The sequence below is a fragment of the Ranitomeya variabilis genome, chromosome 3 (genome assembly GCF_051348905.1).
Source record: "Ranitomeya variabilis isolate aRanVar5 chromosome 3, aRanVar5.hap1, whole genome shotgun sequence".
Taxonomy (NCBI): Eukaryota; Metazoa; Chordata; class Amphibia; order Anura; family Dendrobatidae; genus Ranitomeya; species Ranitomeya variabilis.
The window spans coordinates 14,096,949-14,123,133 of NC_135234.1; the positions used below are offsets into that span (position 1 = coordinate 14,096,949).

The following is a 26,185-nucleotide window of genomic DNA, read 5'->3' on the forward strand; positions in this document are numbered from 1 at the left end:
ATGAGCCGGATTGTGTAGATATGGGGTATGAGCCGTACTGGTTGTTTGGTAGCCAGAAATCCCCCAAATAAATGTTTGTTCAGATTAGCCAAATTTGCAACCTTTTGGGAAGTCGGGAAGCAGAATTATCGGCCGCAGTAAAGACATTGATAAAATGGGACCTACGTCGTGACTGCGGCACCGCGCTTTATCACGTTGACGGTAACATTGGCCATTTTTGCATTATTTTTGCATTCCTTTTCTGCCACGTCTGCAGGGCCTGCGGGGGGCTCACCGCTCGGGGACGGCTGGAGTGGCGCTGGCTTCCTGCCTTCCTTCCTTGGAGGACGGCTCAGTGTTTGCTTTGCGTAACGCACATCTAATGACTGTTTGCGGACGGTGCAAAGTTCTTTCATTAGTCATGGAGAACGCTCTACCTCTATGAGGAGTTTAAATATTTGGAAGGAACTACACGCGGATTGAGCAAATGTTTGTGATCCATTTGAGAGCTCTCTTAAAAAGTTTTGGAGACTTTTAGTGGCGGAGTCATAATGTCTGTAATATGTGGGGGGTGGCGATCGCCCCGCGGACCGGTGCTGAAGCTGGGCAGTAGCCATCCCCTCTTTCCCCGGTATTCTCGTGAAGATGCGAGAGACTCCTCATTCCTCAGTCAAGTGTTGATTCCAAAATCATTGACTAATACGAGTGTCTGCAGTCACGTAACATATTGATTTATTTTTTTCTCTCTTTGCTTTTTGGATGAGACGTTTAAAGTGACCCTCCGGGCTCCTCTTTATTAAGCCTCATTTGCCTTGGTATTTGTGCAGCAATTACCTGATAATCATCTTTATCTCACTCGTGGTTTAGTAATCTGTATTTCATCATCATTCTGCCTTCAGTGTAATAGGAATCGGCTGCCCGCGCACCGACTTCAGAACCGACGAGATAGCGCTGGACACAGCAGCCAATCAGAGGAGGCAGAGCAGAGTGTGAACCAATGAGGAGGCAGGGGGTGTGTCTCAGACTACGTCGGAGTCACAGATCTCAGCGCTAGTGTAACGGAACTTTCCTGAAAAAATGGTCGAGCAGCAAAATATAAAGCAGGTAACCATCACGTGTTTGATACTGACTTACGCAAAGTATCATTTCTGAGTTGCTGAAAGGGCAGTCACTTTAAGGCCACATTCACAAACTCCGAAATGGAACAATCAGAGGGAAAGTATGATAGAAACACGCCATCACTTCAGTATTTACCACTCCTGCTTTTGGCTTACAAATACTGATGTTAGATACTGACTGTGTGAACGTGGCCTAAAACCTTAAAGAGAACCTTGCACTGACAGCTGTGATCATGGACTGACCACCGATGTAATAATAATCCCTCCTTGTATCACCGTTTCTTCTTTCTACTTAGTTCCCGGAGACACACAAGTAGTGCAAGAATCAAATCCAAACACCAGAAGAAAACAGATCTACATATAAATTCCAGTAATATAGCAGCATACACCCATGTAAATGCAAAAAACAAGGAGAAAGCGGAGTCAAAAAATGCCAATAAAAATCACTAAAGTTTATTACTTCAATTAAATGAACAACAATTCATATACATACAAAAAAATAATAATAAATAAATTAAAAAAATGTGATACATGGGTTTTAATTAAAAAAAGTGATTAAATCCATAGGTGTAAACGCCCCCTGAGGAAGCGATATTCAATCTCGAAACGCGCGTTGGGGTACGTGGCCGACATCTATAATGGGTAATTATTCCCAGTGTTATTAATATTACTTTTGATAGGTACAGGGTGCAACAAAGGGGTTTAGACGCTTTTGTCTTGAATGCATATAGTCCTGGTTATTTGGATGTCAATGTGGGATACTGGTACATACAAGCATGTGATACCTCTTTTTTATTAAAGCTTCTGGAAATGGATCATATATCCCTTTTTCCTTCTGTTTGCACTTTATTACAAATCCTGACCTTTTCTTCGGCCCTTTGATTACACCTATGGATTTAATCACTTTTTTTTTTTTTTATTAAAACCAATGTATCACATTTTTGTATTTACTTATTTATTATTATTATTTTTGTATGTATATGAACTGTTGTTCATTTAATTGAAGTAATAAACTTTGGTGATTTTTTTATTGGCATTTTTTTTTTACTCTGTTTTCTCCTTGTTTTTGCACCAGAAGAAAATACTTGTATGGTGATATCAATCATTGAGGTGGAAGGTCCCGGCAGGGTACTACTAAGACATCTTCTATTGCATTGCCCGTAGACCACACAATCTGGAACGATTGACCTACAAAGAAGGATAGAAAAGAGGAAAGAAGACGTCATTTCCACCTTAATGAATATGTGCGCCCAATGTATGACGTCTTGGCTTAGATCTCAGCCTTTTTCCAGGCGAAACATCACATATTGGAAGTATTGTACTATCGACATATTCATTAAGGTGGAAGTGTGGTCTCCGTTCTTGTTTTTCTGGACTTACTGGTGGCTCTATTGGATCATGAACCCAGATACTCAGGATTCGCAGGGTGCGAGACTCAAACTTCTCTACATTGCACTTACAAACATGACAGGCGCCAGTCCAGCCGGGGTGCGGGGTCCATCGCTCCAAAGGGGAAATATACCTTTGAAAGCGAGGTCTTTCCTTTCTGTCGGATATGACTGCAGATGTGAATAATTGGGTTTGATCCATGAGGATTACAGAAGGTTATTATGCCCCGCGTTGCATTGTGCTGTATGTTTTGGGGTTGTGAATGTGTCACGTTTTGTGAATCTGTGATATATACGCTAATTCCGTCTCTCTCTGAACCTCTGGCTAAATACGCGTGACGGTTTCGTCTGCTTTTCATCCGCCTCTGTAGCAAATTAATACATGACCCCCATTGGGTTTCACCTTGGGTTGAACTTCTTTGTTGTTACAATGTACAGAATATGTGAATTCTGCTTTTTTTGATCATTGAGTGATGGAACTAATAATTTAATATATTGCTGCCCTAGAGACGGACATTCGGGGAAGATGTAAGGAAAAAATGAAAGTGCCGGCATAATTAGATCCTCATTTACCAAAATCTTGAAAAAACACAAACATCATTTATGAGAAGCCTTAAAGAAGGCGGCTAATGATAACGTGACGAGCGGAAGGTGAATGTCCTCCTTTTTACACAACCGAGGAGAAAAGAGAAAAAAGAAAAGTATATCTTTAATCCACTTGTCTGCAGTTCAATTAAAATGAGTTAAAGCCCCCAGGAGCCGCTGGACTCAGACGAGCTCTGACAAGTGAAAAGACCATTAGCTGAACTTTCCTTCCATAGATATGGATTGTTTTAGTGGTTGCGTGATCAGACGCCCTGATTGGATGACAAAGCTTCGTACATTGATTAGAAGGTGATGGTTTGACCTGTGGACTTGTTAATTTTTATTGTACAACTTTTCCCATTATAGTAAAAAAAAAAAAAAAAAAGCGAAATTAAGTTGTAACTTACCCGCATCCTCCACCAAATGTGATATCATCTAGTATGGAAAGTGTTCTAATGTCTGCTTCTCGTTTGAAAATATATTTTAGTGACAAGTCAGAGGTTTTCAATGGTAAGAATTGTCTAAGACCCCCCACTGACTGGGACTGCACGGGAGGAATAGACAGAGACTGCACGGGAGAAATAGACAGAGACTGCACGGGAGGAATAGACAGAGACTGCACGGGAGGAATAGACAGAGACCGGAGGGGAGGAATAGACAGAGACTGCAGGGGAGGAATAGACAGTGACTGCACGGGAGGAATAGACAGGGACTGCACGGGAGGAATAGACAGAGACTGCAGGGGAGGAATAGACAGAGACTGCACGGGAGGAATAGACAGTGACTGCACGGGAGGAATAGACAGACTGCACGGGAGGAATAGACAGAGACTGCACGGGAGGAATAGACAGAGACTGCACGGGAGGAATAGACAGAGACTGCACAGGAGGAATAGACAGAGACTGCAGGGGAGGAATAGACAGTGACTGCACGGGAGGAATAGACAGAGACTGCACGGGAGGAATAGACAGAGACTGCACGGGAGGAATAGACAGAGACTGCACGGGAGGAATAGACAGAGACTGCACAGGAGGAATAGACAGAGACTGCAGGGGAGGAATAGACAGTGACTGCACGGGAGGAATAGACAGAGACTGCACGGGAGGAATAGACAGAGACTGCAGGGGAGGAATAGACAGAGACTGCAGGGGAGGAATAGACAGAGACTGCACGGGAGGAATAGACAGAGACTGCACGGGAGGAATAGACAGAGACTGCACGGGAGGAATAGACAGAGACTGCAGGGGAGGAATAGACAGTGACTGCACGGGAGGAATAGATAGAGACTGCACGGGAGGAATAGACAGAGACTGCACGGGAGGAATAGACAGAGACTGCACAGGAGGAATAGACAGAGACCGCAGGGGAGGAATAGACAGAGACTGTACTGGAGGAATAGACAGAGACTGCACAGGAGGAATAGACAGAGACCGCAGGGGAGGAATAGACAGAGACTGTACTGGAGGAATAGACAGAGACTGCAGGGGAGGAATAGACAGAGACTGCACGGGAGGAATAGACAGAGACTGCACGGGAGAAATAGACAGAGACTGCACGGGAGGAATAGACAGAGACTGCACAGGAGGAATAGACAGAGACTGCACGGGAGGAATAGACAGAGACTGCAGGGGGGAATAGACAGAGACTGCACGGGAGGAATAGACAGAGACTGCAGGGGGGAATAGACAGAGACTGCACGGGAGGAATAGACAGAGACTGCACGGGAGAAATAGACAGAGACTGCACGGGAGGAATAGACAGAGACTGCACGGGAGGAATAGACAGAGACTGCACGGGAGAAATAGACAGAGACTGCACGGGAGGAATAGACAGAGACTGCACAGGAGGAATAGACAGACTGCACGGGAGGAATAGACAGAGACTGCACGGGAGGAATAGACAGACTGCACGGGAGGAATAGACAGAGACTGCACGGGAGGAATAGATAGAGACTGCACAGGAGGAATAGACAGAGACCGCAGGGGAGGAATAGACAGAGACTGCACGGGAGGAATAGACAGACTGCACGGGAGGAATAGACAGAGACTGCACGGGAGGAATAGACAGAGACTGCACGGGAGGAATAGACAGACTGCACAGGAGGAATAGACAGAGACTGCACGGGAGGAATAGACAGAGACTGCAGGGGAGAAATAGAAAGAGACTGCAGGGGAGGAATAGAAAGAGACTGCAGGGGAGGAATAGACAGAGACTGCATGGGAGGAATAGACAGAGACTGCACGGGAGGAATAGACAGAGACCGCAGGGGAGGAATAGACAGAGACTGCACGGGAGGAATAGACAGACTGCATGGGAGGAATAGACAGAGACTGCATGGGAGGAATAGACAGAGACCGCAGGGGAGGAATAGACAGGGACTGTACGGGAGGAATAGACAGAGACTGTACAGGAGGAATAGACAGAGACTGCACGGGAGGAATAGACAGAGACTGCAGGGGAGAAATAGAAAGAGACTGCAGGGGAGGAATAGAAAGAGACTGCAGGGGAGGAATAGAAAGAGACTGCAGGGGAGGAATAGACAGAGACTGCATGGGAGGAATAGACAGAGACTGTACGGGAGGAATAGACAGAGACCGCAGGGGAGGAATAGACAGAGACTGCACGGGAGGAATAGACAGACTGCATGGGAGGAATAGACAGGGACTGTACAGGAGGAATAGACAGAGACTGTACGGGAGGAATAGACAGAGACCGCAGGGGAGGAATAGACAGAGACTGCACGGGAGGAATAGACAGACTGCATGGGAGGAATAGACAGAGACTGCATGGGAGGAATAGACAGAGACCGCAGGGGAGGAATAGACAGGGACTGTACGGGAGGAATAGACAGAGACTGTACAGGAGGCATAGACAGAGACTGCACAGGAGGAATAGACAGAGACTGTACTGGAGGAATAGACAGAGACTGCACAGGAGGAATAGACAGAGACCGCAGGGGAGGAATAGACAGAGACTGTACTGGAGGAATAGACAGAGACTGCAGGGGAGGAATAGACAGAGACTGTACTGGAGGAATAGACAGAGACTGTACTGGAGGAATAGACAGAGACCGCAGGGGAGGAATAGATAGAGACTGCACAGGAGGAATAGACAGAGACTACATGGGAGGAATAGACAGAGACTGCACGGGAGGAATAGACAGAGACCGCAGGGGAGGAATAGACAGAGACTGCACAGGAGGAATAGACAGAGACTGCACGGGAGGAATAGATAGAGACTGCACAGGAGGAATAGACAGAGACTGCATGGGAGGAATAGACAGAGACTGCATGGGAGGAATAGACAGAGACCGCAGGGGAGGAATAGACAGAGACTGCACAGGAGGAATAGACAGAGACTGCACGGGAGGAATAGACAGAGACTGCATGGGAGGAATAGACAGAGACTGCATGGGAGGAATAGACAGAGACTGCACAGGAGGAATAGACAGAGACTGCATGGGAGGAATAGACAGAGACCGCAGGGGAGGAATAGACAGAGACTGCACAGGAGGAATAGACAGAGACTGCACGGGAGGAATAGACAGAGACTGCATGGGAGGAATAGACAGAGACTGCACGGGAGGAATAGACAGAGACTGCACAGGAGGAATAGACAGAGACTGCACGGGAGGAATAGACAGAGACTGCACAGGAGGAATAGACAGAGACTGCACAGGAGGAATAGACAGAGACCGCAGGGGAGGAATAGACAGAGACTGTACTGGAGGAATAGACAGAGACTGCACAGGAGGAATAGACAGAGACCGCAGGGGAGGAATAGACAGAGACTGTACTGGAGGAATAGACAGAGACTGCAGGGGAGGAATAGACAGAGACTGTACTGGAGGAATAGACAGAGACTGTACGGGAGGAATAGACAGAGACCGCAGGGGAGGAATAGACAGAGACTGCACGGGAGGAATAAATAGAGACTGCACGGGAGGAATAGACAGACTACACGGGAGGAATAGACAGACTGCACGGGAGGAATAGACAGAGACTGCACGGGAGGAATAGATAGAGATTGCACAGGAGGAATAGATAGAGACTACACGGGAGGAATAGACAGAGACTGTATGGGAGGAATAGACAGACTGCACAGGAGGAATAGACAGAGACTGCACGGGAGGAATAGACAGAGACTGCAGGGGAGAAATAGAAAGACTGCAGGGGAGGAATAGAAAGAGACTGCATGGGAGGAATAGACAGACTGCACAGGAGGAATAGACATAGACCGCAGGGGAGGAATAGACAGAGACTGTACTGGAGGAATAGACAGAGACTGTACTAGAGGAATAGACAGAGACCGCAGGGGAGGAATAGACAGAGACTGCACGGGAGGAATAGACAGAGACTGCAGGGGAGAAATAGAAAGACTGCAGGGGAGGAATAGAAAGAGACTGCATGGGAGGAATAGACAGACTGCACAGGAGGAATAGACATAGACCGCAGGGGAGGAATAGACAGAGACTGTACTGGAGGAATAGACAGAGACTGTACTAGAGGAATAGACAGAGACCGCAGGGGAGGAATAGACAGAGACTGTACTGGAGGAATAGACAGAGACTGCATGGGAGGAATAGACAGAGACTGCATGGGAGGAATAGACAGACTGCACGGGAGGAATAGACAGATACTGCACGGGAGGAATAGACAGACTGCAGGGGAGGAATAGACAGACTGCAGGGGAGGAATAGAAAGAGACTGCATGGGAGGAATAGACAGACTGCACAGGAGGAATAGACAGAGACCGCAGGGGAGGAATAGACAGAGACTGTACTGGAGGAATAGACAGAGACTGTACTAGAGGAATAGACAGAGACCGCAGGGGAGGAATAGACAGAGACTGTACTGGAGGAATAGACAGAGACTGCATGGGAGGAATAGACAGAGACTGCATGGGAGGAATAGACAGACTGCACGGGAGGAATAGACAGATACTGCACGGGAGGAATAGACAGACTGCACGGGAGGAATAGACAGACTGCAGGGGAGGAATAGACAGAGACTGCACACAGTGTGGATGCAGTAAAATGCATTGAGGGGGCTACAGTCGCCGTGTTTAACTGCTGCATTGTGAATGAAAACATGAAAGCATCGTGTCGACATGTGACCACAAGTGTGCAAATCGTGAATATACGGTCACGTGACGGCGCGTTTGCATCGGGATTACTGGGGAATCGTGACAGCGTGTGCACCTTACACAGTCACGACCGTGGCAGACCGGAATCACACACAGGGACTGTAGACTTTTGTCCTGAGCCTGGACAATCCCTATAAAGAGCCCTTTGACAAATAGTCATAAAGACGAGATCAAAGTTAGTGAAAAGCAGAGATCTTCTAAAAACAGTGACAAACACCTAAAAACGACTCTGTAAGTTCAGAACGGATACAGAGGCAGAGCGCCGACCTACCGCTGAAAGGCATGTGTCGGGAAGTGAAGGATTTTGAGATCTGACATACGCACATAACCACCATAAGTGCATTGTGCGGCTTCATTCACCACAATAGTAAGTGCATTCTGAAAGCTGTGAAGGCCAAGCTTCCAATGGGGACGAATCCTTCCCCAGCCCCCTCCGAAAACTCAATGGCATCAGAATGGGAACCTGCAGAATTTTAACACTGTACTACCAAATATTAGCTGACCACCAAACAATAAAATGCAGAGACGGGAGGAGCGCGCGCAGTCGCCGCGGATCCACACAGCAGTTTTGGGATGCCAGTGACTCACTCCATTGTGCGCCAATACAGCGATACCGTACACAGCGCTATTGTCCCACTTTATCCTTGGAGAGGGAGACAAAGGGTGATGGCTGCAATCATTCACCGCTACCGAGCGCTTTTTTAATTAATGCGGAGGCGTAATGGAGGTTTGGTAGCCAAAGTGCCTCGTGCCGTTGTGGGGTCCGCAGCGAGTCCTCCCCACCTCCATACCTTCTGCTAAAGTTCAGAGGTGTGAAAGGAAGAAAGAGAAAGGTCCGACCTACCTGAAAGCCAAAATAGCTCTAAAAGAATGGAGAGCTAGTTTTTGAAAATATGGCAAAATTTAGTGCTCCAACATTAAGTCAAGGAGGACAGGGGTACTGTAGGGTGGTCTGCAAGACTGGGACCTGAAGCACCAGTAAGGACACGGGGGTCCGTTACAGAACCCAAAATTCATCCTTCTTTCCAATGCAAGCCAACAATTGCCGATCCCTTCTGAAATATGATGCCATGACCCTACGGACTTCATGTTTGTGTTCATAGGTCCACAAAGCCAATGGGGTGAGGATTTGAGGCCATCCAGATGTTCTACTGAATGATCCCTTTCACTCAGTCAATATCCCTTCATCTGAAATTGATGTTTATATTTTAATGACCGTGATGGGCAAAGGTGGAGCAGGGAATGCGATTTTGGCTTCTTTTAATTTCATCGATCCAGCCTAGGCAGGATTCTCCAAGTTTTGGACCAATGTCCAAGGTGATCTAGATGCCATCAAGATTCAATGCTGAATAAGAGGGTAATGCCAAAACATAAAAAGAATGCATCCTTCTCCGATACTACACAATGAACAGAGCAAGTGAAGTGTGAACAATCCCAAGACCTTTATTATAGGCAAAACTAAAAGGTCCATAAACAATCCACCACACTGAGGATACAATAGTCCAGAACACGAATGCAGTTCAGTACCAGGATAAAATGTCCAAGGAGATGAGAGTTCAATACTCCAGCAGACAGAGGATAAAATGGTCCATACGTTTCCCTTTCTCTCTGACGTGCTGGGTTCACACTATCCTCATCACACAGGAACTGGCTTCCAAGCTCCTGTCCTGCCCAGCCCCCTCATTATGTCCACGGGTAGTCAGACAGGTTGGGGTGGTTTTCAGGCCTCCCAGACCTGACAAAGGTGCCTCTGGGATTAAGGCACTACAGGGGGTGATCAAGAGGCATAGATACAGTCAGGCTGCAGACAGTCAGTGAGCTAATCCAATTATCAGCCTTTTGGAAGGTAATTGAGACTCTAGACAATATGGGGAACACACGGAATGATACAGGGCAACAAGAGAAGACTATGAAAATCAGTAAAATATAAATATACACAAAATGATACCCACATAACATATCACACCATAACACATGCCAAAATATGCCAGGAAATGAGGCTAAAGGTGAAGACCACCAGGAGACCCCTCTTCTGTCAAAAAGTTTCTGAAGTCTGATTTTAGTCTTTAGGGATTGGCTGTGTGTAGTCACAGTCATGTATTAAGGCAGCTCTCAGGGTGGACACCTGGATTAACAGATCATTAATGAAATAGGATCTACTGACCCTGATGCCACGCTTTATGCCAAGAGATACGGAAAGCTATTGTAAAGTCTAAGGATGTGTTCACATGACCGGCAACAAAAGGGGGCTTCATGACAAAGTACGGCTCAGGGCATGGTAAACCTACAGGTGTCCAGACATGTTAGATGTAAGTCTGCCCCACCTGCCATCTAATGCGAATGCTTCAGCGAGACATAAGAAGGTTTGAGAACACTGAATATCAACAAGGCAAATACTCTTCTTCCATGAAGTCAGGAGGGCATGTGTATGGAGACTATGTGGCCAACAGTTACCTGAAGTGTATGGGCAGCTCAAAGGGAAACTGTCATCAAATTTTCCTTATAAAACCACCTCCATCTTGCTTTTACGCCTTGTAATAACTTTTCGACAACCCCTGCGCAGCAGCAGTCCATAACTTGTAGATCGTGACCACTGAATAATTTGAACCTATGGGCATCCCCGGTCCACGCTTGGCCCAATTGTGCGTTCCAACGCCGCCCCTCTGCGTCTAAGAGAAGCTACCAATTCAGCCTCATGCATGCCCAGGGCAAAACTGCCATGATTACTCTTTCACTGAGTTTCCAAGATTTCATAGACTTTGTGGATGACATAAAGGGGACATCCTCATCAATTAGAGGTGGAGAGGGGGTAATAACAGGCAAAGAGGGCCAAAGGGTATCTCCGCACCCTACTCTGAGCCCACCTCTGCCTGTTAATGCCGCCTCCGACTAAAGTGGATGACATCCCCGACACCATCAACAAAAACTCTGAAGTCTGTAGACTGTAAAAGCGGTGTAAGTGCTGTGCGCTATTTGACGGCATGGACAGAGTTTCTTCCTGCGCATGCGCGAGATTTCGAAGGCTGTGTGAATGACAGCGGAGGAGCAGCATTAGCAAAGGACAACGTCAAAGTGGTTTTTTACAAATTATTAGGGGGAGCCGGGACTAAAAGAAAGGGGTTGTTGGAAAGTTCTTCCATGTCATAACAATCAGAAAACTTGACGACAGGATCCCTTTAAGGCAGAATCTGTTCCCTTAAAGAACTCTCAGCATAATGGAGACAATACAGCACAGAGAATGTATGGCGCATACACCCAATGTAAAAAAAAATAATAAAAAAACCGACACAAATAGCAAAACAAAAGATGCGTCTCTCTCAACAGAGTCAAATAGTTTAGAAAAATTGCAGGAATTTCTGTTTGCTCATGTAACAACACAAGGTCATTTTTCCTTCACCTACGTCCAATTACTAAATTCTTTGTTTCATGCACACTAATAACGATGTTGAGAGGAACAAAGGTAAGGTCGCGGGTACTTACCAGACTGCCGAGCCGCTTTATCTCTCTGTTTTGTTAAGGTGCTGTGATTCCACTATCCAAATGTAACTCCAGGCAGTCTGAAAAGAAACAGGTTAAAATATCTCTCCGTTATAATTGGTATTTCAGATTTAATTAAAAATTAAACTTTCATAATGTTTCACCATGCAAAGCAATGCACTATCAGTCAAGCGTGACTTTTTTGGTGACAAAAAAAAGAAAAAAAAAAAGCTCTTTGTGGAATATATTTTATAATGAAAGAGGTGGGAGGCGGAGGAGAAGAAGATACAAAAGGACGCAAAGAAAGACTACAAAAAAAAAGAGATAGAAAAAAGAAACAAAGAAAAAAAAAGCCTAGATAATATTTTAGTTTTGTCCTGAATATCAATCTACATACAGTATTTTGCAGGTGATAAGTGGAATAGGGGGAAGGTAGAGCTGTGAGTGTGTATAACAGCCCCTCCAACTTCATTCACATCAATGTGCACGACGGACGGGATTATAGCAGATATATTCTTATACATAGGGGCAGCATTATAGTAGTTATATTCTTGTACATAGGAGCTGTATTATAGTAGTTATATATTTGTATATAGGAGCAGTATTATAGTAGTTATATTCTTATACATAGGGGCAGCATTATAGTAGTTATATTCTTGTACATAGGAGCTGTATTATAGTAGTTATATATTTGTATATAGGAGCAGTATTATAGTAGTTATATTCTTGTACATAGGGGCAGTATTATAGTAGTTATATTCTTGTACATGGGGCAGTATTATAGTAGTTATATTCCTGTACATAGGAGCAGTATTATAGTAGTTATATTCTTGTACATAGGAGCAGTATTATAGTAGTTATATTCTTGTACATAGGGGCAGTATTATAGTAGTTATATTCTTGTACATAGGAGCAGTATTATAGTAGTTATATTCTTGTACATAGGGGGCAGCATTGTAGTAGTTATATTCTTGTTCATAGGAGCAGTATTATAGTAGTTATATTCTTGTACATAGGAGCAGTATTATAGTAGTTATATTCTTGTACATAGGAGCAGTATTATAGTAGTTATATTCTTGTACATAGGGGCAGTATTATAGTAGTTATATTCTTGTATATAGGAGCTGTATTATAGTAGTTATATATTTGTATATAGGAGCAGTATTATAGTAGTTATATTCTTGTACATAGGGGCAGTATTATAGTAGTTATATTCTTGTACATAGGGGCAGTATTATAGTAGTTATATTCCTGTACATAGGAGCAGTATTATAGTAGTTATATTCTTGTACATAGGGGCAGTATTATAGTAGTTATATTCTTGTACATGGGGCAGTATTATAGTAGTTATATTCTTGTACATAGGAGCAGTATTATAGTAGTTATATTCTTGTACATAGGAGCAGTATTATAGTAGATATATTCTTGTACATAGGAGCAGTATTATAGTAGTTATATTCTTGTACATAGGGGCAGTATTATAGTAGTTATATTCTTGTATATAGGAGCTGTATTATAGTAGTTATATATTTGTATATAGGAGCAGTATTATAGTAGTTATATTCTTGTACATAGGGGCAGTATTATAGTAGTTATATTCTTGTACATAGGGGCAGTATTATAGTAGTTATATTCTTGTACATAGGAGCAGTATTATAGTAGTTATATTCTTGTACATGGGGCAGTATTATAGTAGTTATATTCTTGTACATAGGGGCAGTATTATAGTAGTTATATTCTTGTACATAGGAGCAGTATTATAGTAGTTATATTCTTGTACATAGGAGCAGTATTATAGTAGTTATATTCTTGTACATAGGAGCAGTATTATAGTAGTTATATTCTTGTACATAGGGGGCAGCATTGTAGTAGTTATATTCTTGTACATAGGAGCAGTATTATAGTAGTTATATTCTTGTACATAGGAGCAGTATTATAGTAGTTATATTCTTGTACATAGGAGCAGTATTATAGTAGTTATATTCTTGTACATAGGGGCAGTATTATAGTAGTTATATTCTTGTATATAGGAGCTGTATTATAGTAGTTATATATTTGTATATAGGAGCAGTATTATAGTAGTTATATTCTTGTACATAGGGGCAGTATTATAGTAGTTATATTCTTGTACATAGGAGCAGTATTATAGTAGTTATATTCTTGTACATAGGGGCAGTATTATAGTAGTTATATTCTTGTACATAGGAGCAGTATTATAGTAGTTATATTCTTGTACATAGGGGCAGTATTATAGTAGTTATATTCTTGTACATAGGAGCAGTATTATAGTAGTTATATTCTTGTACATAGGGGCAGTATTATAGTAGTTATATTCTTGTACATAGGGGCAGTATTATAGTAGTTATATTCTTGTACATAGGGGCAGTATTATAGTAGTTATATTCTTGTACATAGGAGCAGTATTATAGTAGTTATATTCTTGTACATAGGAGCAGTATTATAGTAGTTATATTCTTGCACATAAGAGCATTATTATAGTAGTTATATTCTTGTACATAGGGGCAGTGTTATAGTAGTTATATTCTTGTACATAGGGGCAGTATTATAGTAGTTATATTCTTGTACATAGGGGCAGTAATATAGCAGTTATATTCTTGTGTATAGGAGCAGTATTATAGTAGTTATATTCTTGTACATAGGAGCAGTATTATAGTAGTTATATTCTTGTACATAGGGGCAGTATTATAGTAGTTATATTCTTGTACATAGGGGCAGTATTATAGTAGTTATATTCTTGTATATAGGGGCAGTATTATAGTAGTTATATTCCTGTATATAGGGGCAGTATTATAGCAGTTATATTCTTGTGTATAGGAGCAGTATTAGGAGGAGCAGTTGGTTGTTAGTATCACTTGCGGCAGGAAATTGTCAGGAATGATTTCTTTTGAGATCACAACCTTGTAATATGTGAGGCGCACATTCCTAAAAAAGCTCTTGCCAAGTAAATGCTAGAGAACAGGTGTATTGTGTGAAGTGACTGTCATTAATGTAACAGATCCTCGGGTTCCTGCGCACGTGACGCACTTTCCAGCACAGACTGTCACGCTGCTCCTGCGCTTCCCTCTGTAGAGCGTCTGTCAGCTTTCAGCACGATGTCTCTGGTGAGTTCAGGAGAAGACGTGGCATTCATACACTCGGCGGAGAGGAGACACAGTGCTCCCCTCAAGTGTCCTGGAACAGCAAACAAACAAGCAGCGGGGTTTGGCTGGGAAACGCTTAAACGCTGATTGCTAAATATTATCCGCCCAAAATACACGAGCAGTTTTGGTATTTTACAATAAACCTTGGTGCATTGACCGAATCATCCGAAAATGAAGAGGCCGAACCACGACTCATTCCATGCACAGAATTACAGAGGTGTCACTAGGTGTAATTACAGCCCCTCCGGTGGACACGGGGCCCCTGGATCGCTGGGGCGGCCCTAAGTTTATCTACAGTGTGGTCTCTTGTTTTACAGACACCTCAATGATTGCAAACAATGGCGATGTGGTCACATCTGATGAAGGGGCCAATTCAGGGCCGATAACTCCCTGGTGGGACGTGTTGTGAATCTCCAGTAAAATGAAGAACCTTTTTGAACATTACATGATGTCACTCCCCTTTAAGTGCTACCCCGTATTAATGACGTTCCGCATTTGGATGGCAATGATCTTTTATGTCCTCCACATTGCAAGAGTCAATGGTCCATGTACAGAAGATCACCATGGGCGAGAATCTGGTGTCCAGGTACCATTGTTAGTACAGTGGGGACGGAAAGTATTCACACCCCTTTTCTCACTCTTTGTTTAATTGCAGCCATTTAGTAAATTCAAAAAAAGTTCATTTTTCCTCATTACACCCCATCTTGACTGAAACAGAAATGTAGAAATTTTTGTATATTTATTAAAAAAAAGAAAAGCTGAAATAACACATGGCCATAAGTCTTCAGCCCCTTTGCGCAGACACTCATATGTAAGTCCCATGCAGTTCATTTCCTTGTGATCCTCCTTGAGATGGTTCTACTCCTTCATTGGAGTCCGGCTGTGTGTAATTACACTGATAGGACTTGATTTGTAAAGGCGCACACCTGTCTATATAAGAGCTCACAGACCTTGTCAGACCAAATGAGAATCATGAGGTCAAAGGAACCAGCCAAGGAGCTCAGAGACAGAATTGTGCCAAGGCACAGATCTGGCCATGGTTACACCAGAATTTCTGCAGCACTCAAGGTGGTTCCTAAGAGCACAGTGGTCTATATAATCCTTACATGGAAGAAGTTTGGGACCACCAGAAGTCTTCCTAGACCTGGCCGTCCAGCCAAACTGAGCAATTGTGGGAGAAGAGCCTTGGTGAGAGGTGAAGAAGAACCCCAAGACTATGAGAAATAAGATTCTCTGGTCTGTTGAGACAAAGATACCTTTTTGGTGATAATTCTAAGCGGTATGTGTGGAGAAAACCAGACACTGCTCATCACCTGCCCAATACAATCCCAACAGTGAAGCATGGTGGTGGCAACATCATGCTATAGGGATGTTTGTCAGCTGCAGGGACAGGACGACTGGTTGTCATTGAAGGAAACATGAATGCGGCAAAGTACGGAGAGATCCTGGATGAAAACCTCTTCCAGAGCGCTCTGGACCTCAGACTTGGCCGAAGGTTCACCTTCCAACAAGACAATGACCCTAAGCACACAGCTAAAATAACAAAGGAGCGGCTTCAGAACAACTCTGTGACCATTCTTGACCGGTCCAGCCAGAGTCCTGACCTAAACCCAATGGAGCATCTCTGGAGAGACCTGAAAATGGCGTCCACCAACGTTCACCATCCAACCTGATGGAACTGGAGAGGATCTGCAAGGAAGAATGGCCGAGGATCCCCAAATCCAGGGGGGAAAAACTTGTGGCATCATTCCCAAGAAGACTCATGGCTGTACTATCAAAAGGGGCTTCTACTGAATACTGAGCAAAGGGTGTGAAGACTTATGACCATGGGATATTTCAGTTTTTCTTTTTTATTACATATGCAAACATTTCTACATTTCTGTTTTTTTCCGTCAAGATGGGGTGCAGAGTGTACATTAATGAGGGAAAAAAACTTTTCTGAATTTACCAAATGGCGGCAATGAAACAAAGAGTGAACAATTTAAAGGGGTCTGAATACTTTCCATAGCCACTGTATTTTTACCCTAGGAGACCTACCACCTCTGATAGACTGCAGAAGTGGTCGGTAAACTAAGCAGTGAACCAACTATAGAAATTCAAAATCTCTTTGTTCTTACGAACGCAGGATTGAATAGTTGTTTTTTATGCACGTTGCAGTTTTAGCTATTTATCCTGTTGAGAGACAATCCCATTAAAGTGGACAGTGTGGCTGTCCGGCTCCGTGCACGCAGCGTTCGTGACTTCTGCCACAGGTATTCCACACAATGTCTACGAAAGGCTCTGGCTTAGAGGCAAAACCGTATTCGGCATAGGGTACGACTTTTTGTGTGCAACCCTTATGTAGCAAATGTGCAGTCTCCTGTGCTGCATCCTACAGCCGAAAAAAGGAGGGTGCCAAACTATGCCAGAGGGCCGTAGTGGCGCCATGTTCCTCCAGCTCAGGGAGCATCAGATGTGGCATTATCGGGGCGGATGGGTGCTGCACTATACACTGCGAGTGCCGTCATCCTATCCATTGCACACCGTACTGTACTTCCATTACCAAAACAGAAAAAAAGTGATCTGAATCCCCAGCTAATATCCCGCCAGATCACTCAATGCCCAGAAAGGATTCTTTGATGATTTTTTTCCCTTGAATCGTGCAATGTGACCTGTAATTGCCATTGGGGGATATGAATCGATACAGCATATGTCGTCTGTGCCAGCCCTGCTCCGCGTTCTCATGGAAGATACTGATCAGGGGGCTGTAATGCTGAAATGTTCGCTCCCTGGCCGCCCCGAGCCCGGTGTCATCTCTCACAGCTCAAATTCTAGCCAGCAAACAACATTATGGAACCATTAAGGAGCAGAATCTCGTTACATCGACAGAGGCAACATTCTATCTCCGGCCCCAGCCAGCAGCATCTCGGAGAAGTGCAATAAACGGAAAATTAGCCACAGAGTAACACCTTCTGCGCCATTCCAGCCGCCGCTCCATAATTTAATATGCCTTTAATAGCGCTGTGTTTAAGGCGGCAATATTGCCATTGTAAGCAGTTACCGCGCCGGCGAGGGATTCATTGCTCAGTGCCAATAAAGAAAGACAAGAGGAGGTAAAAATACCGGGAAAACTTACAATCTCACCTCGGAGACTCCCAACCGCCATGAAGGTGGAATGTATTTCACTTCTTAATGCTTAAAGGCAAAGTCGCAACATATTTGGAGGCTATTGCATCTCCAACCGCACCCCCACTATAAGACGCCTGCTGAAGAGAGCTTTAAGAAAGAAGATCGAAATTCAGACCCATTCCACAAAAATGGGAGATGCCGAGAAATAGTCTTCAAAAGTTTACAGAGTTTTTCTTTCCAAATACACACGCAGATGTAGCAGAGCTGGATTAGTCACTGGAAGAAGCGCACAGTTCTGGGGAGTTTCTTTCATTTTCTGTGTGGGGGCCATATAACCTAGCCAGTCATTTCCCACCACTGTCGCACAATGACGATAACACACAAGTCACATTGTACCGTTGCAGATTGTTGCAAATTCCACTTTACTGAGCTTATAAATGAACCTGGACACAACCTGCATAGATACATTGTATCAAATTGTACTAATCCTTCCTTAAAGCTGGAGCTGCATTCATAGTTCTGCTGCCAGCACTGTGCGGACAGACAAGCACATTCCTACACTACATGTAACGCTAGGCCATTTTTCTTTTTTTCAAATAATGAGTCCTGAATCTATCAAATAAATCACACCCGTAACCCACAATGTGAATAGATGCCTTGGAGGCCTCAGACTGCAGCTACTTAGAAATATTTACTGCCCCCTAGATGGGTAATGGGGATTAGCATGATGTTGGGACAAGAAGGGTGACTTAAAAAGGAATCTCCCATCTGAGAGCAGCATGTCGTAGGGGCAGAGACCCTGATTACAGAGATGTGTCACTTACTGGGCTGCCTGCTGCAGTTTTGATAAAATCCTTGTTTTCTCTCCTGCAGATGTATCAGCTCTCTGAATGTTAAGCTCTGTATTACCCACCCCCCACACACACACTGATTGTCAGCATCGTGTGTACACTGTGCATAGGCAGAAAGCTGCCAATCAATGGTGGGGTGGGGTTATACACAGCTCAGGAGTATGGAGGATACATGGCAGCTAGTTTACTAGGCCTCTAGTGATGTTATCAAAATGACAGCAAGCAGCGCAGTAAGTGGCCTGTTTGGGTTATTCCCCCCAAAAATCCAAAGAAGTTATCCACTATTGACAGGACAGATGATAACCTGCCGATCGCTGGTGCCCCCTGCATCTGGTCTTTGGGACCCCAAGTCTGGGTCTCTTATCCGTGTCTGTAATGCAGCGGAGATGCACACGCTCGGCCTCCGCACTATTTATTGTCTATGGGACTTCTGGAGAAAGCCAAGTACAGGCGTCTCTGCTTCCTCCGGCAGTCCCGTAGACAATGAATGGAGCAGAGATCGAGCAACCAGCTACATTCAGAACCCCGATTTCAGGATCACCGGTGGTCCCATCGGTCATTCTCCAGGAATCAGCAAGTTATCTCTTACCTATCTATAAGGAGTTCTTGCTTTATGGGAACCCTTTAAAGTAAACCCTCTCCAGTCCCTGCCTAACCGGGCAGTCTGCGATTTGATCCGCAGCGATTTCTGAAGGGGGACATCAGAAATGAGACAATCCCTTTAAAGCATCTTTCACTATAGCCCATGGAAGCAGAGCGTAGGTCGAGTCTGAGGACGGCCCCGGTGTAAGATTGACTTTGGTATTAAGTGCAGCTTTCATATTTCGGCTTCCCCTGCAGGAACGGTACGGTGGGATTTAATAATGTTATGATGATGGCTTCGCTCAGCCATTAAATTACAAATGAAGGCACTTTATTTACCGCCCTCTCCTCCCACAGGTGGAGGCGCCGCCGGTGACACTAGGAGTTCAGCAAGAACTGATATCCTGCATGAAAGTTTAATTAAAGTTTTACAGTTCTGGGGGGATTTGTGTCTGATCAGCTTCACCTGTGACACGTAAAACTCCACGGCTCTCTGTCAGCGGTGAAAGTGCAATGAGATAAAGACATTTCATGGCTGAATGTGACCGGAGGTCCGGATATATCGCACCGCAATGAGGAGGACCCACAACTCGCCGTCAGTAGACACATTATTAGGGATTGCTCACAAACTGCGCTCTGATCATCAAGGGTAAAAAACACTGCACTAACAGGACCAGAGGTGACAATTCGCTGCTTCGTTTTTCCTTGCAGATTGGAACCATCGAATCATTTTCTCACATCTGTCAGTTCTTTCGGTGTTTTTGCTGCATTTTCATCCAATCAAATGAATGGCTAAAAACTCAAGTAAAAACTTGTGTAAAAAAAAAGTGCGTATCTTTTGCAGCATTTTTCCTGCCAACACTGTTTTTTGGTCCGAAAAAAATCTGCTGTAGATAATTAGCCTGCAGGGACACACTGCGTTTGTTACAATGTATCAGGGCAGGCGTTACTGTTATACCCTTACCCTTGTAGTGAAACATGGCTGCCTCCTCCTAAAACCAGCGTCGCCCTTGTGTACAGGCGATATGGGACTGCCCCACACCCCCGATCCTGGACTACAGGTTCTATTCAGATCAGTCAGACCCCAACCGACCAGCGAGTTGTCACTACTTGGATCAGTGATGATCTTTAATGATGGAACAATCTATTCATTCTCTCCTGTCCTGATAGTTTGATACATTTTTCATGCCCCAATATATTGTATCAATCTGAAGCCAAGGCTGATTATCCCATAGAGGATTGTGTAGATGGGATACAACTGTAACAAACACTCAGAAACATTAGGAATGAAAAGGGATTTTCATCTCTAGGTATAAGAGGGAATGTTACTATTCGCTTACTGGAAGCAAAGAGCTTGTGAAATGGAGAGAAATCAAAATCAAGGTATATTAGAAGCGTGCAGAACGTTTCCTTCTATAATGACTATCCACAATGTACCGTGAGGGGTGACAGCGGCCCTGGGCCCGAGTACAGGCTGGCTGGATAGATGGATCCTCATGTCCTAACTGGTGGCATCCAGGGTGAAACATACAGCGGAGCAGAAACCATGTTCTCAAGACCTCTGCTTGCTGCAAAAAAAAAAAATCATTGTAGCTTATATAAAGGGACGTAAAGAATGTTCTGCTCCAGCCCTGTTCACATTGTTGCAAACACTGTTACAATATATCCCTGAAGGTAAGGACAGGCCAGAGCTGACGTTTATCCCACTGTGACCCAACCACTGATACACTGTGACAAAACCTCAGCTTGATGACCCCTATCAGACAAAAACCACAGGAGCAGCTGGAGCGCAGGGCACGTCCACCGCATCTCATCCCGATCCTACAAGTGTCGTTACTCCAGGACAGGAGGGAAAGAAATGCTCCGATTAGAGACGCTGAGAAGCGTGGAACAAAGTCTTCACGCCCCGGACTTAGAGCGGAGAACTCCTGAGGAGCAATCAGAGTTTCATCAGGACTTTCCTCTCCTTGTACTCAGATCAACAGAAAAAGTCTCCACAAATGTCTCAAGAATGATGATACAATTATTATACACCGAATGGTGATGCATAAGTCATCACACCCTGACCAGGACGTCAGCTTCTACCAAAGAAAAATATAACATTTTCTACATAAAACATTCTTCCAGAAAAAGACAAAACAGCTTCCTGGATATAGAAGCATGCCGGTATAACCTAGGTATATAATTATATATGTACAGCCGGTATAACCTGGGCATCTCCTGTATATAATTATATATGTACAGCTGGTATAACCTGGGCATCTCCTGTATATAATTATATATGTACAGCTGGTATAACCTGGGCATCTCCTGTATATAATTATATATGTACAGCCGGTATAACCTGGGCATCTCCTGTGTATAATTATATATGTACAGCCGGTATAACCTGGGCATCTCCTGTATATAATTATATATGTACAGCTGGTATAACCTGGGCATCTCCTGTGTATAATTATATATGTACAGCCGGTATAACCTGGGTATCTCCTGTATATAATTATATATGTACAGCTGGTATAACCTGGGCATCTCCTGTGTATAATTATATATGTACAGCCGGTATAACCTGGGCATCTCCTGTATATAATTATATATGTACAGCTGGTATAACCTGGGCATCTCCTGTGTATAATTATATATGTACAGCCGGTATAACCTGGGTATCTCCTGTATATAATTATATATGTACAGCTGGTATAACCTGGGCATCTCCTGTATATTATTATATATGTACAGCTGGTATAACCTGGGCGTCTCCTGTATATAATTATATATGTACAGCTGGTATAACCTGGGTATCTCCTGTATATAATTATATATGTACAGCTGGTATAACCTGGGCGTCTCCTGTATATAATTATATATGTACAGCTGGTATAACCTGGGCATCTCCTGTATATAATTATATATGTACAGCTGGTATAACCTGGGAGTCTCCTGTATATAATTATATATGTACAGCTGGTATAACCTGGGCATCTCCTGTATAAAATTTTATATTTGTACAGCTGGTATAACCTGGGCATCTCCTGTATATAATTATATATGTACAGCTGGTATAACCTGGGCAGATCCTGTATATAATTATATATGTACAGCTCGTATGACCTGGGAATCTCCTGTATATAATTATATATGTACAGCTGGTATAACCTGGGTATATCCTGTATATAATTATATATGTACAGCCAGTATAACCTGGATATCTCTTGTATATAATTATATATGTATAACCTGGGCATCTCCTATATCTACTATATAATTGTCTAAGGGTCACTTCCGTCTGTCCTTCTGTCTGTCTGTCTTTCTGTCACGGATATTCATTGGTCACGGCCTCTGTCTGTAACGGAAATCCCAAGTCACTGATTGGTCGCGGCAAAACAGCCACGACCAATCAGCGACGGGCACAGTCCGGCGGCAAAATGGCCGCTCCCTACTCCCCGCAGTCAGTGCCCGCTCCGTACTCCTCTCCAGTCAGCGCTCACACATGGTTAAAGGCAGCGTTAACGGACCTCGTTATGCTGCGATGTAACGCACTCCGTTAACACTGCTATTAACCCTGTGTGACCAACTTTTTACTATTGATACTGCCTATGCAGCATCAATAGTAAAAGGCTCTAATGTTAAAAATAATAAAAAATAATAAAAAATCGTTATATACTCACCGTCCGTCAGCCCCTCGGATCCAGAATCGGCCTTTCCCGCTCCTCGCGACGCTCCGGTGACCGCTCCATGCATTGCTATCTCACGAGATGATGACGTAGCGGTCTCCCGAGACCGCCACGTCATCATCTCGCGAGACTGCAATGCACTCTTGGGACCGGAGCGCACGAGGAGCATCGGTAAACGCTTTGCCTGGATCCGGGGGCCAACGGAGGGTGAGTATATAACTATTTTTTATTTTAATTCTTTTTTTTTAACATGGACATGATGCCCACATTGCTAAATACTACGTGGGCTGTGTTATATACTGCGTGGGCTGTGTTATATACTGCGTGGGCTGTGCAATATACTGCGTGGGCTGTGCAATATACTATGTGGCTGTGCAATATACTACGTGGGCTGTGCAATATACTACGTGGGCTGTGCTATATACTACGTGGCTGTGTTATACATTACATGGGCTGTTATATACTACGTGGGCTGTGCTATATACTACGTGGGCTGTGCTATACACTACGTGGGCTGTGCTATACACTACGTGCATGGGCTGTTATAAACTACGTGGCTGTTATATGCTATGTGGGCTGTTATACACTCCGTGGGCTGTGCTATATACTCCGTAGGCTGTGTTATATACTACGTGGTGGCTGTGCTATATACTCCGTGGGCTGTGCTACATACTCCGTTGGCTGTGCTACTATATACTACGTGGCTGTGCTACTATATACTACGTGGCTGTGCTACTATATACTACGTGGCTGTGCAATATACTACGTGGCTGTGCTATGTACTACGTGGGCTGTTATATACTATGTGGCTGTGCTATATACTACGTGGGCTGTGCTATATACTACGTGACTGTGCTATATACTAGGTGGCTGTGCAACTACTACGCGGCTGTGCTATGTACTACGTGGGCTGTTACATATTACGTGGCTGTGCTATATACTACGTGGCTGTCCGCGAATAATCAGCGACAGGCGCAGTCCGGTCGCGAATTGGCGCGGGATTTGAACCACGCTTCGCTAATTGGTCGCGGTTGGCCAAATCCTGTGTATTCAATGTATTATTCTAAAATCTTCATAAATAAACTACATACATATTCTAGAATACCCGATGCGTTAGAATCGGGCTACCATCTAGTATAATTATATATGTACAGCTGGTATAACCAGGGCATCTCCTGTATATAATTATATATGTACAGCTGGTATAACCAGGGCATCTCCTGTATATAATGATATATGTACAGCTGGTATAACCTGGGTATATACGGTACTGTATATAATTATATGTATAAGTGGTACCTGCCCAGGCCTTCCATTCTTATACTCAGCCTCAGGTGCAGATATTCCCCTGGAGGTGACACATATAATATATTCATGTGCCGCTGCGGTAGGTCTGTAGTAATTTGTGATGTGACAATATACTGTTATATTTACTTTATAAGATTATATAGTAAGAAAAGCCGATTATTAGAGCATTTATCTTGCAGGTAATTGTTAGTTTAGGATTCTAAACAAAGGTGAATGACGGCATCGTGTAACCCCCTCCTGGATCATAGATAGCACCTCACTTAGGCTACTTTCACACTAGTGTTTTTGGCAGCACGTCGCAATGAGTCGTTTAGGAGAAAAAACGCAGCCTGCAAAGTTGTCTGCAGGATGCGTTTTTTCCCCATAGACTAACATTACCGACGCATTGTGACGTATTGCCACACGTCGTGCGACGGTTGCGTCGTGTTTTGGCGGACCGCCGCCACAAAAAAAGTTATATGTAACGCTTTTTGTGCGTCGAGACCGCCATTTTCGACCGCGCATGCGCGGCTGAAACTCCGCCCCCACCTCCCCAAACATTACAATGGGGCAGCGGAAGCGTCATAAGACTGCATCCGCTGCCCACGTCGGGCATTTCTTTCACAGTATGCGTCGGTACGTCGGGCTGACGCAGCGCGACGGCCCGGTACCGACGCCAGTGTGAAAGCAGCCTAACTCATCTCTGAATTAAACCAACAAGCATCCATTACACAGGAGTTAATTGTGTCATGTATTTTCTAGTGTAAAATGAGAAGAATAAATAAAGTTCCTCCTTCCAGCAGAAACATCAGATAATACCAGATACAAAAAGCCTTGGGGTAACCACTGGTGTAACAAAAAGCAGAGAAGGGCAAACAGAAAAGTCCAAAATCAGGCATGTTCTTCTATTAAAGTGAATGAGAATCAGCAACACAAAAAAAACTCTGTATGCTTAATGCAATCTAACTCACGTAGATCACTACGAGACAGAATGCAGGGTGGTCTATCAGTGGGACAAAAAGTGATCAGCAACTCATCACTGATAAATAATACATTGTAACAGCTTTGCTGAGATTAAGCTACATTACTGACCCTGTACTGATTCTAAGTTACATCCTTAATTATACCCCAGAGCTGCACTCACTATTCTTCTGGTGCAGTCACTGTGTACACACATTACATTACTGATCCTGAGTTACCTCCTGTATTATACTCCAGAGCTGCACTCACTATTCTGCTGGTGCAGTCACTGTGTACATACATTACATTACTGATCCTGAGTTACCTCCTGTATTATACTCCAGAGCTGCACTCACTATTCTGCTGGTGCAGTCACTGTGTACATACATTACATTACTGATCCTGAGTTACCTCCTGTATTATACTCCAGAGCTGCACTCACTATTCTGCTGGTGCAGTCACTGTGTACATACATTACATTACTGATCCTGAGTTACCTCCTGTATTATACTCCAGAGCTGCACTCACTATTCTGCTGGTGCAGTCACTGTGTACATACATTACATTACTGATCCTGAGTTACATCCTGTATTATACTCCAGAGCTGCACTCACTATTCTGCTGGTGCAGTCACTGTGTACATACATTACTGATCCTGAGTTACATTCTGCATTACACTCCAGAGCTGCACTCACTATTATGCTGGTGCAGTCACTGTGTACATACATTACATTACTGATCCTGAGTTACATCCTGTATTATACCCCAGAGCTGCACTCACTATTCTGCTGGTGCAGTCACTGTGTACATGTGCAGCGCCCCAGAGTCCTGGTCGTTGCAGTACTGTGGCTCCGCCGCTAAGGGGGGCTA

The 26,185-nt window shown here is 44.0% G+C and overlaps 1 protein-coding gene and 1 long non-coding RNA gene across 5 annotated transcripts in view; one reads left to right on the forward strand and one right to left on the reverse strand.

Annotated features, from left to right (window-relative positions):
- The window catches only part of LOC143817888 (uncharacterized), a 28,134-nt gene extending 24,537 nt beyond the window's left edge, over positions 1–3,597 (forward strand). The window contains exons 2-3 of the long non-coding RNA XR_013224193.1: positions 879–1,083; positions 2,993–3,597. This is a non-coding gene — a long non-coding RNA (uncharacterized LOC143817888). The remainder of the gene's footprint in view (positions 1–878; positions 1,084–2,992) is intronic.
- The window catches only part of ZBTB20 (zinc finger and BTB domain containing 20), a 941,497-nt gene that overhangs the window by 521,076 nt on the left and 394,236 nt on the right, over positions 1–26,185 (reverse strand). For all 4 annotated transcript variants that reach the window (XM_077293705.1, XM_077293703.1, XM_077293706.1 and 1 more), the window contains exon 3: positions 11,696–11,772. The gene's annotated coding sequence lies outside the window, so the exon portion shown is untranslated. The remainder of the gene's footprint in view (positions 1–11,695; positions 11,773–26,185) is intronic.